The 14,731-nt window shown below is 44.0% G+C and overlaps 1 protein-coding gene across 2 annotated transcripts in view; it reads left to right on the top strand.

Moving 5' to 3' along the window:
- C10H4orf19 (chromosome 10 C4orf19 homolog) overlaps positions 1 to 14,731 on the top strand; it is an 88,683-nt gene that overhangs the window by 2,011 nt on the left and 71,941 nt on the right. The window lies entirely within an intron of this gene.

A 14,731-nucleotide genomic window follows, 5' to 3' on the forward strand; every position in this document is an offset into this window, starting at 1 on the left:
AGCTCCTGCATTTCTATTTCTTCTTCTCCTTCTTCTTCAGGACATTAGATTGATAATTGGGTGCAGGTAGAGTTACTGCACCCAATAATCAATCTAATGGTTATTTAGAAAAGAATTGATAGGCTCATCCTAGGAGAAGGCAGACCTGAGCCTTCATCTGTCTGCTGGTCAGACTGATCACCTCATTATATGCTTTTTAAAAATAATGCTAAGAATAATAAGAAAATGAGGGAGTTCCCATTGTGGCTCAGCAGAAACAAATCTGACTAGTATCCACGAAGACACAGGTTCGATCCCTACCTCACCTAGTGGGTTAAGGATCGGGCCTTGCCATGAGCTGTGGTTTAGGTCCCAGGTGCAGCTCGGATCCCACCTTGCTGTGGCTGTGGTGTAGGCTGAGAGCTGCAACTCTGATTCAACCCCTAGCCTGGGAACTTCCATATGCCATGGGTGCGGCCCTAAAAAAAAATAAAAGAAATGAAAATGAAATCTTTTGTCTACTCACACCCCTGTCACCTGAGTATATCATGGTCCCATAGAGATTGGAATGTTCAAAAGGACCATATATCATCAAAATGACCCTATCCTAAAATGTGCTTATAGTACATCCATTATGGGAATGTGTATCCTCAAGCAGAGATTTAAAAGAACTCAAAATACTCAGTGTCATTTAGAAAATGCTATCCTGAGCTGCAGTGAGTACTGTTAACCTAAAGCAAAAGGACTACCATGTCTCGGATTACCACAGGCAGTGACCTCTGTCCTAGTCCATGTTCAAGTGCCTCTAAAACTAAATGGAACCCTAAATTATTAAATTTTTTTTTGTCTTTTTTTTTTTTGCTATTTCTTGGGCCGCTCCCTCGGCATATGGAGGTTCCCAGGCTAGGGGTCGAATCGGAGCTATAGCCACCGGCCTACACCAGAGCCACAGCAACACGGGATCCGAGCCGCGTCTGCAACCTACACCACAGCTCACGGCAACGCCGGATCCTTAACCCACTGAGCAAGGGCAGGGACCGAACCCGCAACCTCATGGTTCCTAGTCGGATTCGTTAACCACTGCGCCACAACGGGAACTCCGGAACCCTAAATTAAATGGCCTCAGAGACAGCATGTTTGTAGACACCCAGCCAGGTGCTAGGGACGTAGTCCTTGCCTTCAAGGGTCTTATAGTCTTCAGAGAAACCATTAGAGGATTTTAAGCAGAGCAGATCTGTATTCTAGAAAGTTCATTCCAGGTGCAGTAAGAAGAATAAAGTGAAGAAGATACAGGCAAGGCAGCTGCTATGGCACATCCCCACGAGAGGAGAGAGAGAAGTGGATTGACTGAAAAAATGCTTAGGCAAAGGTGTTCACAATATGAACTCACAGAAAATATTAGGTGACTCCAGGCTCTGAAATAATTACATATCTGTTCCAGGTCGATAACTATAGGGCACATTTCACTGCCATGCTGGCCCTACTGACTGTAGCTATTCTAGGACCCCACGTAGTTTGTTTCCATCCCAGAAAAAAAAAATTTTTTTTTTTGATAAAGAAGGAGCCAGGGTTATTCTTCATACTTTCAACAACCTGGTGCTTCTCTCTGTCGACTTACATATATATCTATCTGAAGGCAAAGATCAGGTAAATCATTGCCCTCATATTATGCACACATTCTCTGATTTAGCTTAATTCCTCCCAGGAATAATAATACCCTGACTTTTGATGGTGTAGCAGGAACGGAAGTGGGCAAAAGAACAGCCTTTTTTTTTTTTTTTTTTTAAAGTTGGCCACAACATGGCCTGCTGTGTTTCAGGGAAGACTGTCTTCCATTGGCAGATGCAGTGTTAGAGCATGAACCAGTGTGCTGCGAGAAGCACTGAATGCCTGGGAGAGAAGAATATGTGTGTGTATATATATATCATCACATATATCGCTTTTTAATACAACATGTATTTGGATATCTTTGTAATTCAGTTATTTGTTCTAGAGTCAATCTCTACATGCAAGAATTTTGAAACTTTTAAAATTTTGGTGTTTTTCCTTTCTCCCCCCATTTAATAACTTACTACATATCTTGGGTCATATATGTGTGATAAATGCAGATTTGATTTGCGCTTTAAGGCTGTAAAACAGGATGCTCCTTATTCAGTAATCGGACTGTGCAACCTCAGTCCTCCAGAATCTTTATTGCAACCTAGAAAGGAATAAAAGAAGTCCACCTGCACCTGCAAAGAGTTGTTAAAGAGCCGAATACTTCGATTTTCACTAAAATGAACATGGCATTATTCATCTTTTGATTCTTAATGCGCTTGGCTCTCTGGGTTCTTTTTCCACAACAGGGAGGTCCACCTTATAGGTTCAGAGTGTGGGCATGAGGATATGCATGAGTCGTGGTCACAACCAACGGCTGAACAGTGAACACAGCTGAGAGGGTTGACTGTGATTAAATGCTAAGTCTGCAAGAAAGGAAAAGTTAGATTTAGAACTATCTGTTAGCAAGGAAATAAGTATTGCGTTTTGGAAAAATGGATCTTCAGTTCTTTTTAGAGCTAGAAATAACCTTAAAAATTAATTGGTCTAACCACCTTAGTTTACAGATAAGGAAACAGGCTCAAAGAGGTCAAATGATGTTTCCAAAGTCATATGGCTGCCGACTGGAAAAGCTGGGACTGGTATCTATGAATCCCAATTTCCAGTTCAGCCGTCTTCTTACTACTGACCAAAAAGTAGAAATTTTAGTGTGATGGAAAATTCAGGAGTTCCCATCGTGGCTCAGTGGTTAGCGAATCCGACTAGGAACCATGAGGTTGCGGGTTCGATCCCTGGCTTTGCTCAGTGGGTTAAAGATCCGGCGTTGCCATGAGCTGTGGTGTAGGTTGCAGATGCAGCTCGGATCCCGTGTTGCGGTGGCTCTGGCGTAGGCCGGTGGCTACAGCTCCGATTCGACCCCTAGCCTGGGAACCTCCAAGTGCCGTGAGAGCGGCCCAAGAAATGGCAAAAAGACAAAAAAAAAAAAAAGAAAGAAAGAAAATTCATTATCTGTTGACATTGTATCTGTTTGTTGGTTGGTTGCGCCCATGGCATGCTCCTGTGCCAGGAATGAAACCTGTGCCAGAGCAGTGACCTTAGCCACAACAGTGACAACACCAGATCCCTAACCTGCTGAGCCACCAGAGAAAGTCCCTAAAATATTGTAATAACCACTAAGCATGGAGAAATTACTTATATGTACAGAATCAGTTATCTATTGCAGAATAACAAACCACCCCAAAATAGAACTTCTCTGGTTCTCACACCACCACTAGGGATTAAGGCAGAATTCTTGATTTACAGGTGAGGTAATTGAAACCCAGACATGTTCGTTCACCTTAGGCAGGAGATGCAGCTGGTGAATGATGGAACCAGCGTTGGAGCTCAGATCTGACCCAAAACCCATGTCTGTAACTGCACTCTGCCTCTGTGCCTCTCTGGAGGATGCTGCACAGAAGGATGGTATTATTAAGTAGCATAAGCTCAGGTTTTGTATGAACAAAATTTAAGAATCCTTTCCCTGATTTGTCTTCTAAAAGAAATAAAGTCAGATAAGATTCAGAGTAAAGAGACATAAACTGGATTATCAGTGAAGCATAATAGGGGACAAGTGTTGAATTGGGGGAGTCAAGGGAAAGATTTGAAAAGGATGGTATCAATTTATAACTATCTCAAAAGATCCTCCTATCATTTAGAGAAAATGGGTAATAGTCCCACTAAAGAGGAAGTTGCTTGCCTGATAAAGACTGCATTCAAACCCCTATCTGTCACCAACAACTACCCTCTCCCCGCTTTTTTTTCCCCCTCTGAGCCAGTAGATTTTGCTCCTCCAAGTGGAATCCATGGACCAACCTGGGCTCTGGTTAGAGTTGCAGAGTTTTGCCCCCATCTTAGATCTGTCGAATCAGACTCTGCATTTTAACAAGATCCTCAGATGATTCATAAGCACAGTAAAAGCTGAGGAGCATTGCACCAAAGGGATGGGGGGGGGGGTTGATTTGTTGTAAGATAAGCTGGTGGAAGGGCATGCTAGGCAGAAAGAAGGGCAAGAGCAAAGGCCCTGAGGCTGGAGTCTGGGCAGGTAAAGGAATTCCTGGACTAGAGAAGGGGTGTGTGTGTTTTTGGAGAAGAGGGAATAGGGCGAGACCAGTGGAATCACCGTGGACCCTGGAGACGTCTTCCTTTGAGGAAGGCTAAGCTGGTCGCCCTGAGGTTGGCCTGGAGAGCCTGCCAGGCTGTGAGCCCCAGTCGTGAGGTGTGCCCTGGGGAGAGTGCAGGCTGCGGCAGGGATGGCGGAACTGGAGGAGAAAGGGTCAATCTGGGAGGCATTTCAAAGCACCACCCACAGGACTTGTTGCCAAATTGGATTCTAAGGGATGAAAGAGGAAGTGAAAATGGTTCTGGACTGCCAAGGTCTGGATTGTGCTTCCCGAACTTTAGGTTGGGGAGTTATCTTTGCATTCTTTACTACTGAAAAAGAAGATGCTTTTTGGTAGTGGTGGTTTGGGGGTTTTGTTTTCAGGCAGCTTTCCCCATTCTTTTGAATTGTAGTGGTTTTTCAAGTTTTACTAAGAGGCAATTCAGATGTTAAAATTCCTTGGGGTGGGGTGGGGTGGGAGAGATCAACTGGGGCTTTGGGACTGGCATATGCACAATGAGGTATATGGAATGATTGGCCAATGGGGACTGGGGAGCCACTGTGTAGCACAGAGAACTCTACCCAGTATTCTGTGATGATAATCTATGTGGGAAAAGAATCTGAGACAGAATGGATATGTGTATATGTATGACTGGGTCACTTTGTTGTTCAGCAGAAATTATCACAACCTTGTAAATTAACTATACTTCAATAAAACTTAAAGGGAGGGCGTTCCTGTTGTAACTCAGTGGGTTTAAGAACCTGACTAGTATCCCTGAGGATGCGGGTGTGATCCCTGGCCTTGCTTATTGGGTTAAGGATCTGGCATTGCCTAGGGCTGTGGTGTAGGTCGCAGATGGGGGCTCGGATCCCGTATTGCTGTGGCTGTGATGTAGGCTGGCAGCTGCAGCTCTGACTCAACCCCTAGCCTGGGAACCCCCATATACTATAGATGTAGCCCTAAAACAAACAAACAAACCAAAAGTTAAAATTGCAAATCTGCATGCCCATGTAAATTTCATATACATAGTGAGAAATATTTTTGGCAGGTAATTGGTTATAATGAAACTTAGTTCATTAGACCTTCCCACCTGCCCTGTGACATTTATACAGGTAGGATTATTGTGTCCCTTTCACAGGGTAGGACACGGAGACTTAGCATGTCACCAGGTTCGAACCCAGGGCTACTGACTCCAAGCCCAATCTTCTATCCATTGAAGCACTCTGCACGTGTTTTACCTGGTCTTTGGAGGAAATTATCAATCTGATCAGTCTTAAGTTTTGGTTTATTTTTTCTCCCATAGACACTGCATCAAACTCAGATACTTTAAAAATTTATACTGGTGATTTTGAAGTAACTATTTCATGGAAACTTGAAAATGTCTCATAAAAACTGATTTCCTCCCCTGCTTGGTGTTCTTATTTCATTGAATCCATATGCTGATTCTAATAGCAACAAACCATGCTTTGTATTTTAAATGATAGGAATTATTTTGCTGCCTTTTCCTTTGATTCTTCTAGCAATAAAAAGATTTTGATTTTTTTTCTAAATCAATGTTTAAGCGTATTTCTTAAGCAACTTAGCCGAGGCTTGTGAAATATCTGTGGATTAGAGAATCCTGGCCTGGAATGGGTCTTCCCTGAGCCAAACACCTCATTTTATGGATGAGAAATGAGAGGCCTGGAGAGAGAAGGGGGCTGGTTCAGAGATACCTCACAACTGGGAGGCCAAACTAGGGCTGGACCCCTTGTTTCTAACCCCCAGTCGTGCACTCTTTGACTAAACGACTTCAAAGCCGTTCCTTCCCCTATTGTTGTATTTGCCAGCCTCTAATGAGCAGCGTGGGGAGGCTAGGAGTGCCCAGAGTCAAGGTGACCTGGGTTGGAGTCCTGGTTTGCTAGCCATCTAGCATGGAACAAGATGCATTTACTGCTACCGTCATTTCTAAAGGGAATCATAAAACAGAGTTAATTGACTAGACCGTCAAGATTCAGTTTACAAAGTACAGTGTCTCCGCATTCTCTTTTAAACTTGATGGGACAAGTTTTTATGATCCTCGCTGGGATTTGGTTTTGATGAAGGAAGCCAAGTGTTCGAGGACGGGATCAGATAAAAATTTCAGAGACACACGGCAGCCCAGGCAGAGGCCCAGCCCCAGAAGACCACTGATGGGGGCCTGACCGACCCCTGCCTCCACTCTCTCCACAAAGTGAGTTCAGCCTCTGCTGTTGATGCAACACTTTCTCTTCTCAAAGCCAAAAGGCAAGTGTTTCCTGGTCCTGAAGCACCGGCAAAACTGTGTGCTCTGAAGAGGGAGCCTGAAAACAAGGGTGCGGAGAAGTCACAGCCCGCTGGCGTGGAGAGAGCCAGAGGGTTGTTTTTGTAATATCCTGCCTACAATCAAAGGTTTAATGGGGCAAAAGGAGTGTGACCTACATGTAATCCAAAAAAATAAAAACCCAACAAACAAACAAAAACATTAAACTAGCTTTGGAGGAAAGGAAATTACTGAAATTGCAACAGGGGGACAGGCGATTGTCCTGTAAGAGTTATTTATAGAAAAAGAAAAGGCCAAACAAGCAAACAAACAAAAACTCCAGAATTTGCTTCCCCACCGCCCTGTGGGGCTCCATGGGCAGGTGTGACTGTGTGAGACGCAGAAATGGTTAGAACCATCCTCTCCATCGCAGGTGACAGCAGCACATGCATGTTTGGTCCCATTAGATGTCTCTACTCCCTCTGTTTGCAGGTGCTTACCGACCATTTAGTTTATGGGAGCCCTTTGAAAAGAAATCCAGGGTGGGGTTGTATTTTCTTCTGTCACTAAGCCATCAGGTCAACCGTGCTTCTCTAGGAAGTGAGTCTCCAGGAAGAAAAAAAGTGCTGGGACCCCCTTGGAGTCAGGCCTGGCTCTCCCAGGGGAGATGGAATGAGGGCTGGACTCTCTCTCATCAGCTTTGCGTCCTGACTCTGCATTTCCCCGAACCTCCCTGGGTTTCAGTTTCCTTATCAGTAAAGCTACATGGCTCTGCACTGAGTACCTGTTTAATAAATCTGACTCAGCCTGTGTGGCCTTCTGGAATGTGAATGAGGAGTTTGAACCTGAGTGGGGCCGTGGGTTGGAGGATGGAAGGCCGGCCCGGGTAAGGGAGGTGTTCAAACAACGCTGTTTCTCCTCCCAGCTCACCTCAGCTTTCCCTTGGCTAAGAGCCACACGAAATAACAGGAAACTTCAGACTTAAACACATGGGCTTTCCCCAGAATTTTTAACTAGATTATAACTTTCCTTCCTCTAAGTGGTCTCCTTAAATGTTTGTCCAGGGTAGTTTTAAATCCTCCCTGGACCTCAGGCATGTAAAGAAGTTTGGGGGGAAATGCATTCCATGTTTGTGGTAGTGGGAAGCCTTGAGGAGGCCAAGGGCCAGACGTGTGGAAACAAAGAGTGGAGTTCTTTGAGAAAGCAGAACTGATTTGCATACCGAAATGATCCTGCTGTAAGTGCTGAGACAAAAGCTTGAAGTCCCCCGTTCCGTTCTTGTAGTTTCTCCAACCAGCTCTGTCATGGGAAGTTCCTTAGAGGCAAGTGGGACCCTCTTCCAAAGGGCCAGGGTTCAGCTAACCTAAGAGGTTAAGCAAGACTAGGCCATTTTTTTCACAAATGTGCATGGAAACCACTGGGAAGGGCACAGGTACTGGATCACCACTGCGTGCCGTTTGCGGCAGGAGTGGGGATGCTTCAGTTCTCTCCCTAGCCAGTCTACATATCCTGCACAACACTGATTTCACCAGGAAAAATAACTTCTCATATTTATTTGCTCCTTAATCAAGGCCTTTGTGTTGATTGGAGCTAAGGAAGCTAATGTAACACGTAGGAAACCACCTCTGGGTTATAGCCCTCCGATACCATTCTTACTAACCATCTCTGACCTGTGTGTATTCCTGACTGGGGTAACTGATTTAATCTACATCCTAGGGTACAGATGGAACACAGACTCATAAATTCCAGACTGTCTATGCTGATGTATCTCAAAGTGCATTCGAAACAATAGGACCATTATAAGGCATTAGTCTTGATCTTAGGAACAGAGAGCTCTTAAGGTCATAAACTGGGAAGTAAGATTTGCATCCCTGGCTGCAGGTGAGAAAACCAGAAGGAGGACAGAGAGAGAGAGGAGAGCAACTAAGGGGCTGCTGCATGAGATGCTGAATCTCCACTTGAATAAAGTGGAGGTAATTTGACAGAGGGAAGTGAACCGTTCCTGAGACATTAGGTGAAATCACCAGGACCTGGTGATGGATTGAAAATAAGAGGGGGGAGTTCCCGTCGTGGCGCAGTGGTTAACGAATCCGACTAGGAACCATGAGGTTGCGGGTTCGGTCCCTGCCCTTGCTCAGTGGGTTAAGGATCCAGCGTTGCCGTGAGCTGTGGTGTAGGTTGCAGACGCGGCTCGGATCCCGCGTTGCTGTGGCTCTGGCGTAGGCCGGTGGCTACAGCTCCGATTAGACCCCTAGCCTGGGAACCTCCATATGCCGCGGGAGCGGCCCAAAGAAATAGCAAAAAGATAAAAAAAAAAAAAAAGAAAGAAAGAAAATAAGAGGGGAAGAGGTTTCATGACTACATTTTCCGTCAAAGGAATTTTGTTGCAGTGCTGTCTGTGATCAAAAAGAAAAAATAAGAACAGTGTATCTGTTGTCAGTATACACGGGGTAAATGAAATACAATTTATAGGTACAGTGCGGTACTCTGCACTGTGAAAAAAAAAAAAAATGAGATGTGATGACATGGTGGAAAGATGTCCAGGACACAATCTTAAATCTTTTAAATTTGTTAAAGAAACAGGCACTTAGTGTTCCGTTTTAATATAATTGGTACTTAGCAATAGCAAAACGGTTATAATTAGCATTTTTAATAGCAGGAAGAAAAACTTCCTAGCAGTGTTTATCTGTGAGGCAGAGATCACCAGGGGCATTTGCAGTCTGTACCTTGGATTTTTTTTTTGTGACAGAGAAATCAGGTGTTGCAGAAAATGGGCAAACTACCCTATTTCTTTCATGAAAACTCTTGATCCTTCCATCCTGACAATGTCACCCCCTTTTGAGCACAGTCCACATTCATTCCACAATGTTAGATCCAGAAAGGGCCTGAGAGGTCCTTTAGTTCAACATCTCCATTTCACAGATGAGAAAACTGAGACCTGGAGAGGTTAATGGCTTGGCGAAAGTTATATAACCCTAAATTAATTGCAAGGCCAAGATTAGAACCCAGGGCTGTGCTAACTCTCCTTTGAGTCTGGAATCCTTTACAGCAAGCGGAGTCTCTTCCAGCGCCCACTCTATCTGTGAATACCTTGGCTTTTTTTAGACTGTCCAGTGAATAAATCTGTCTCCTCAAGTAAATGATGTGCTCAGAGTCAGTGTCCAGCCTCATGCTCAAGAGACTATAAAACACACCTTAAAGCAGTCCATAGACTAGTTAGACTTCAGATGCAGGAGGCAGGACTAAAATTCAGGGAGGAGGAAGACTCCCACTCTGGGCTTGTCCTCAGAGCCGGCCCTCCACCACCAGCCCCCTTCTACCCTCACCCGCAGAAGAACAAGGTCAGGGCACTGGGCTACACCGCTAATTGGCTCTGCTGGGGAAATGGATTTGGATTTAAGTGAGGGTCAACAACACACCAATATCCTGAACTTCCTAAAGGAGCCGGCATCACTCTTGAAGGATACTTTTCATTTGTTGGTAACGTCAGTGACTTCCCACAGCTGTTTTCAGAACGCTCCCCTCCAACGCCTTTAGCGCCCCCTTTCTCAGAATGTGTTTTGGGGACCTTTTCTTTTTTTCTTTCTTTATAACACTTTATTTTTCAATTTTAGGATCCTAAACAAAGCATTTTATTAAAAAATTGTTGTTGGAATATAGTTGACTTACCATGTTGTATCAGTTTCAGGGGTCTGTTTTTTTTGTGTGTGCGTCTTTTCTAGGGCTGCTCCTGTGGCATATGGTGGTTCCTGGGCTAGGGGTCCAATTGGAGCTATAGCCACCAGCCTACGCCAGAGCCACAGCAACGCGGGATCCAAGCCACATCTGCGATTTACACCACAGCTCACAGCCACGCCAGATCCTTAACCCATTGAGCAAGGCCAGGGATCGAACCTGCAACCTCATGGTTCCTAGTCGGATTTGGTAACCACTGTGACATGACGGGAACTCCTCCAGGGGTCTGTTTCTTATCTTAGAGAAACACAGCCTGATTGTGGGCCCAGAGCAGTGTTTCAGGTTGTCCACTCTTATGTGGTGGCCCGGAGAACTAGACCCTTCTAGATGGCAATTCACTGACAGAACCTAGGATAGGGGTCTCCCTTGTCCTCAGACTGGTAGTTGCCCAGGGCAATCAGGGAGACACGTGCCCAGGCTGGAAAGAGCTATTTGGCGAAATCCCACCTTTGGTACCTGGTTCTTTTCTCCTTTTTCCTTGCAGCTAATTAGAATAACCTTTGTCTCCCCTGGGCTGTACTTGGCATCTGGTGTTCATCACCTAAATGGGCCGCTCTCTTTCCGAAATTCTTCTCCTCCCCATTTTGCAAATTTGGTGAGCTGGGTTCCACTGTTTTATTAATTTACTTCAACTCAGCATTTTCCATATCTTAAACATTTTTTTTTTACGCTTACCATCTGTTTTATTTGTCTAGATCTCTGCACACACACATTTATATAAAGTTTCGTTTTAAACTCTTTCAAACCAGTTTTTTCTTTTTCCTATTTCTTATCTTGTATGGATTCACAATGCTTTACGTATTTAAGGTATCCACATATTCATGTGTACATTTTATCTTAAAACTGGGAAAAAAACAATAGTTCAGTGTCACCACCGTGATACACCTTTAAGTTGTATAAAGCATGCTAGAATTTTGATGTAATGAAAATACGGATACATTTAAAGTACTAATATTATCTCCCCTTGGTCAGCTCTCTGTCTGCCTTTCAGTAAGTTCACATTCTGCTTTTCACAGATGCCAAAGTTTAGCTTCCTAAGTACTGTAGAGGCTGAGTGTAGGCAAGGGGGAGAATGCAGAACCTTCCATAGGCTCTGCCAGTGGACTTTCATTGCAAAGGGAATAGGAAGGGGTGTGAGTGAACGCAACAGATCTTAAGAGTCAGAAAATTACAAGATGACAAGATAGTTGAGCCCTGGAGCGGTTATTAGAGATACAGAACCCAGCCCTAGACTGTGTGCGTACCTTCAGAAATACCTAGAAAAAGTTACAGTTCTCATTGTTCAACTATGGGGAGACCAAGCCATCATCTATCTGACAGGTGGTAATTTTGGTATGAGATGTGGTTACCGAATCTTCTACTAAAATGCAAGACAATTTGGATGGACAGCAGGATAGACTATTTGAGATCAGTCTTCCCTGAAAACTCAGGAACTCATGTTCTCCATAACTTTCTCAAATGACTATGACAAAGCATTTTTATGCCAACACTGTGGCACCATATATGCCTAAGCATTGAACCATTTTAATTATTTACAGGGATAATAACCTCTATTGGAAATTAAAATTTCCATGAAAGCATTAGAATGTAAGCATCCTAAGGGGTAGACCAGGTAGATTTACTAAATGTCTCTTAATATCCGCAATCAACAAACATTTGAAACCACTGCCAGTGCTTTTTTAAAAAAAAACTTGATTAAGCTTTGAAAGTAAAGAAGTGTAAGAAAAAAATTAATTACCTCACAATCAAAGAGCAGAAATGTTTTCCTGCTAGAACTTCACAGTTGAGACTGATTAAGGAATATTTCTTTCTATTTTTTTTTTGTCTTTTTGCCTTTTCTAGGGCCACTCCTGTGGCATATGGAGGTTTCCAGGATAGGGGTCTATAGCCACCAGCCTACACCACAGCCACAGCAATGCGGGATCCGAGCCGTGTCTGCAACCTACACCACAGCTCACGGCAACGCCAGATCCTTAACCCACTGAGCAAGGCCAGGGATCGAATCCGCAACCTCGTGGTTCCTAGTCGGATTCGTTAACCACTGAGCCACATCGGGAACTCCCAGGAATATTTATTTCTGATAAAAGTATAGGGGAAACCCAAAGGAGAAAAGGATGCTGTGTCTTTAAATTTGGAGATGTTTTATAATTGTCCTTGAAGTTTCTATTTTCATTTGTTTGCTTTGGGTGGGACATGGAAAAATATTTGCCTGCTCTATGGTACTAATCTTCATGCATGTGTTCACAAATTTCCTTTCCTGAGAAAGGTGGGTAGGGATTCATTGGTGATGACTCCTATTTTTAAATGTTTGCACATGCATGAATTTCTGTCCTAAAAATTGGTGAGTTCATTTAGTATAAGAGACGGTGTCTCTGAGACACTCCAAAAGTACGAAACTTCAGGGATTACACATTGGGTTTTCTAGTTATGTATTATCCCAGAAGCTACCTTAATCATGTAATCAGTATTTTCATTATAAATTGGTTATTAACAAAGTATTGAGGAACTCTAATACTTGTTCTAAACAACATTGTTTGGAAAATCTTAATTTACGTGTAAAATAGGTTTTGTTTTTGTTTTTGTTTTTTTAAATGTTTAGGTAGTATCTTTAAATTATTTTCAGTGGCTCGGAAGCAAGGTATGTTGTTATTTTTCTTAAGGGAATGAAAATTCCAGGAGTGCCAAAATCCTTATTCACTCAACAAGTATGCATGGAGCATTTCTCATATGGCCCAACCTATACGGAAAATATAAATCCATCTTCTTGCCAGCCCACAGTGAGTGGTCTTTTCTTACAAATGCAGAACTTTTTTTTTTTTTTTTGTCTCTTTGCCTTTTCTAGGGCTGCTTCCCGCGGCACATGGAGGTTCCCAGGCTAGGGGTCTAATCCGAGCTGTAGACACTGGCCTTCACCACAGCCACAGCAACACGGGATCCGAGCCGCATGTGCAACCTACACCACAGCTCACGGCAACACCGGATACTTAACCCACTGAGCAAGGCCAGGGATCGAACCCGCAACCTCATGGTTCCTAGTCGGATTTGTTAACCACTGCGCCACGACGGGAACTCCACAAATGCAGAACTTTAATTTGCAAATAAAATTCTAGAATCCTGTACTCCTACACCATATACTTTGGAATATAAATTCATTCATCATATTTATTGAGCACTAACTCCATGCTAGGCCTTGAGCTGTGTGCCGACCAGATTTTCAACTTGTTCAACCAGGCGCAGCAAAGGAAAATTAAGCGAGATATAGAACAGCTTTTATGGGATCTGCTTTGGACAGGAAAGGGAGAGAGACCAGGAAAGGCTTTTCAGAAAAGTGATGTGTTCAGAGCAGAAGAATGAGGGAAGAGAGAGCCAGGGAGAGAGGTGGAAAAAATCGGTTGTGTGTATTTTTATAAAGGTGGAGAGAGGCATAGGCTAAGAACCCCAGTTTGTAGTTTGAGAGCCACCCGTAACTGCTCTTGAGCCTGTTTTCATCTCTGGTCTCATTTTCTTTACCTGAGAAATCAGAGCTGAATGGAAATCTCTAGATTCCTTCTGTGATCCATGTGTACAGCTACCTTGCGGGGAAGCCCTCTGATAGCTCCAGTCTGGGCCATTTCTGGAGCTGTCACCATCCCAGCCCGGATCCCTTCTGTTCCCAGGGACTGTCTGCTGTGGCAGGTGCAGGCCGGATTCAGGCCGCCCAGCCGGGCTGCCTCAGCTTCCTGCCCCGCCCGCACCCACACCTATCTCCCTCTGTATCCGTCCTTTCCTCATTCCGCCCATTCTCAGGGGATAAGGTGTTGCTTTTCTTGTTCAAGGTCGGACCTTTTCACAGAGCCTCCTCTCCTTGCAGCCCAGACCCTCTGGCACACTGTCTCATCAGTTAATCCCATCTCCGTCCTGAATCTTCAGACCCTTAGCAACCCCACCCCACCCCAAAGGAGTCAACTGTCTTCTCTGTAAACACATTCACATCTTTTTCTCTTAGTAAATAAAATACAGAACAAATGTCTCTTCCTCTGAGCCTCATTCTTCCACTTTTTGGCTACCTACTCCATCTCTCTCGCTCGCTCACTCTCTCTCTCTCTCACACACACACATATTCTTTCTCTTCCCCCTATTAAAATACTGAATTAAAAGGTCTTAAGAATTCTTGAGTCAGTGCTGCCTTCAGAGGTCATTCCCACTTTCTCTCTTCATGTCGCTCTTGGTTTTCTACCCACGTCATAACATGAAAATTTCACTGATGAAATCTGAATCTTGAATTTAAATGTATGGCCGTCAAATCTAATGGTCCAATTTCATCTCCTTACCTTATAAACTTCCCTGCTGCCTTTCAAACTACTGATATTGATGCTGCTATTATATTTCTCTCCTCTGGTTCTTCTCCTTCTGGGACCAGTCCCTATTTATCTGACAGCTGTTATTCCGTCTGAAGCGGGGGTGGGGTGGGGTTGATGCAGAATCCCTTTGCAAGCCCTGTACACCCAGGATAACTCTGTCATCAGAGTTATCAGATTAGGATAACTAACTACAGAGCATTCAGATTAGGATTAAACGGTGACTAGATTCATTGCTTTGGGTCAGT

This window comes from Phacochoerus africanus, chromosome 10 (genome assembly GCF_016906955.1).
Source record: "Phacochoerus africanus isolate WHEZ1 chromosome 10, ROS_Pafr_v1, whole genome shotgun sequence".
NCBI lineage: Eukaryota > Metazoa > Chordata > Mammalia > Artiodactyla > Suidae > Phacochoerus > Phacochoerus africanus.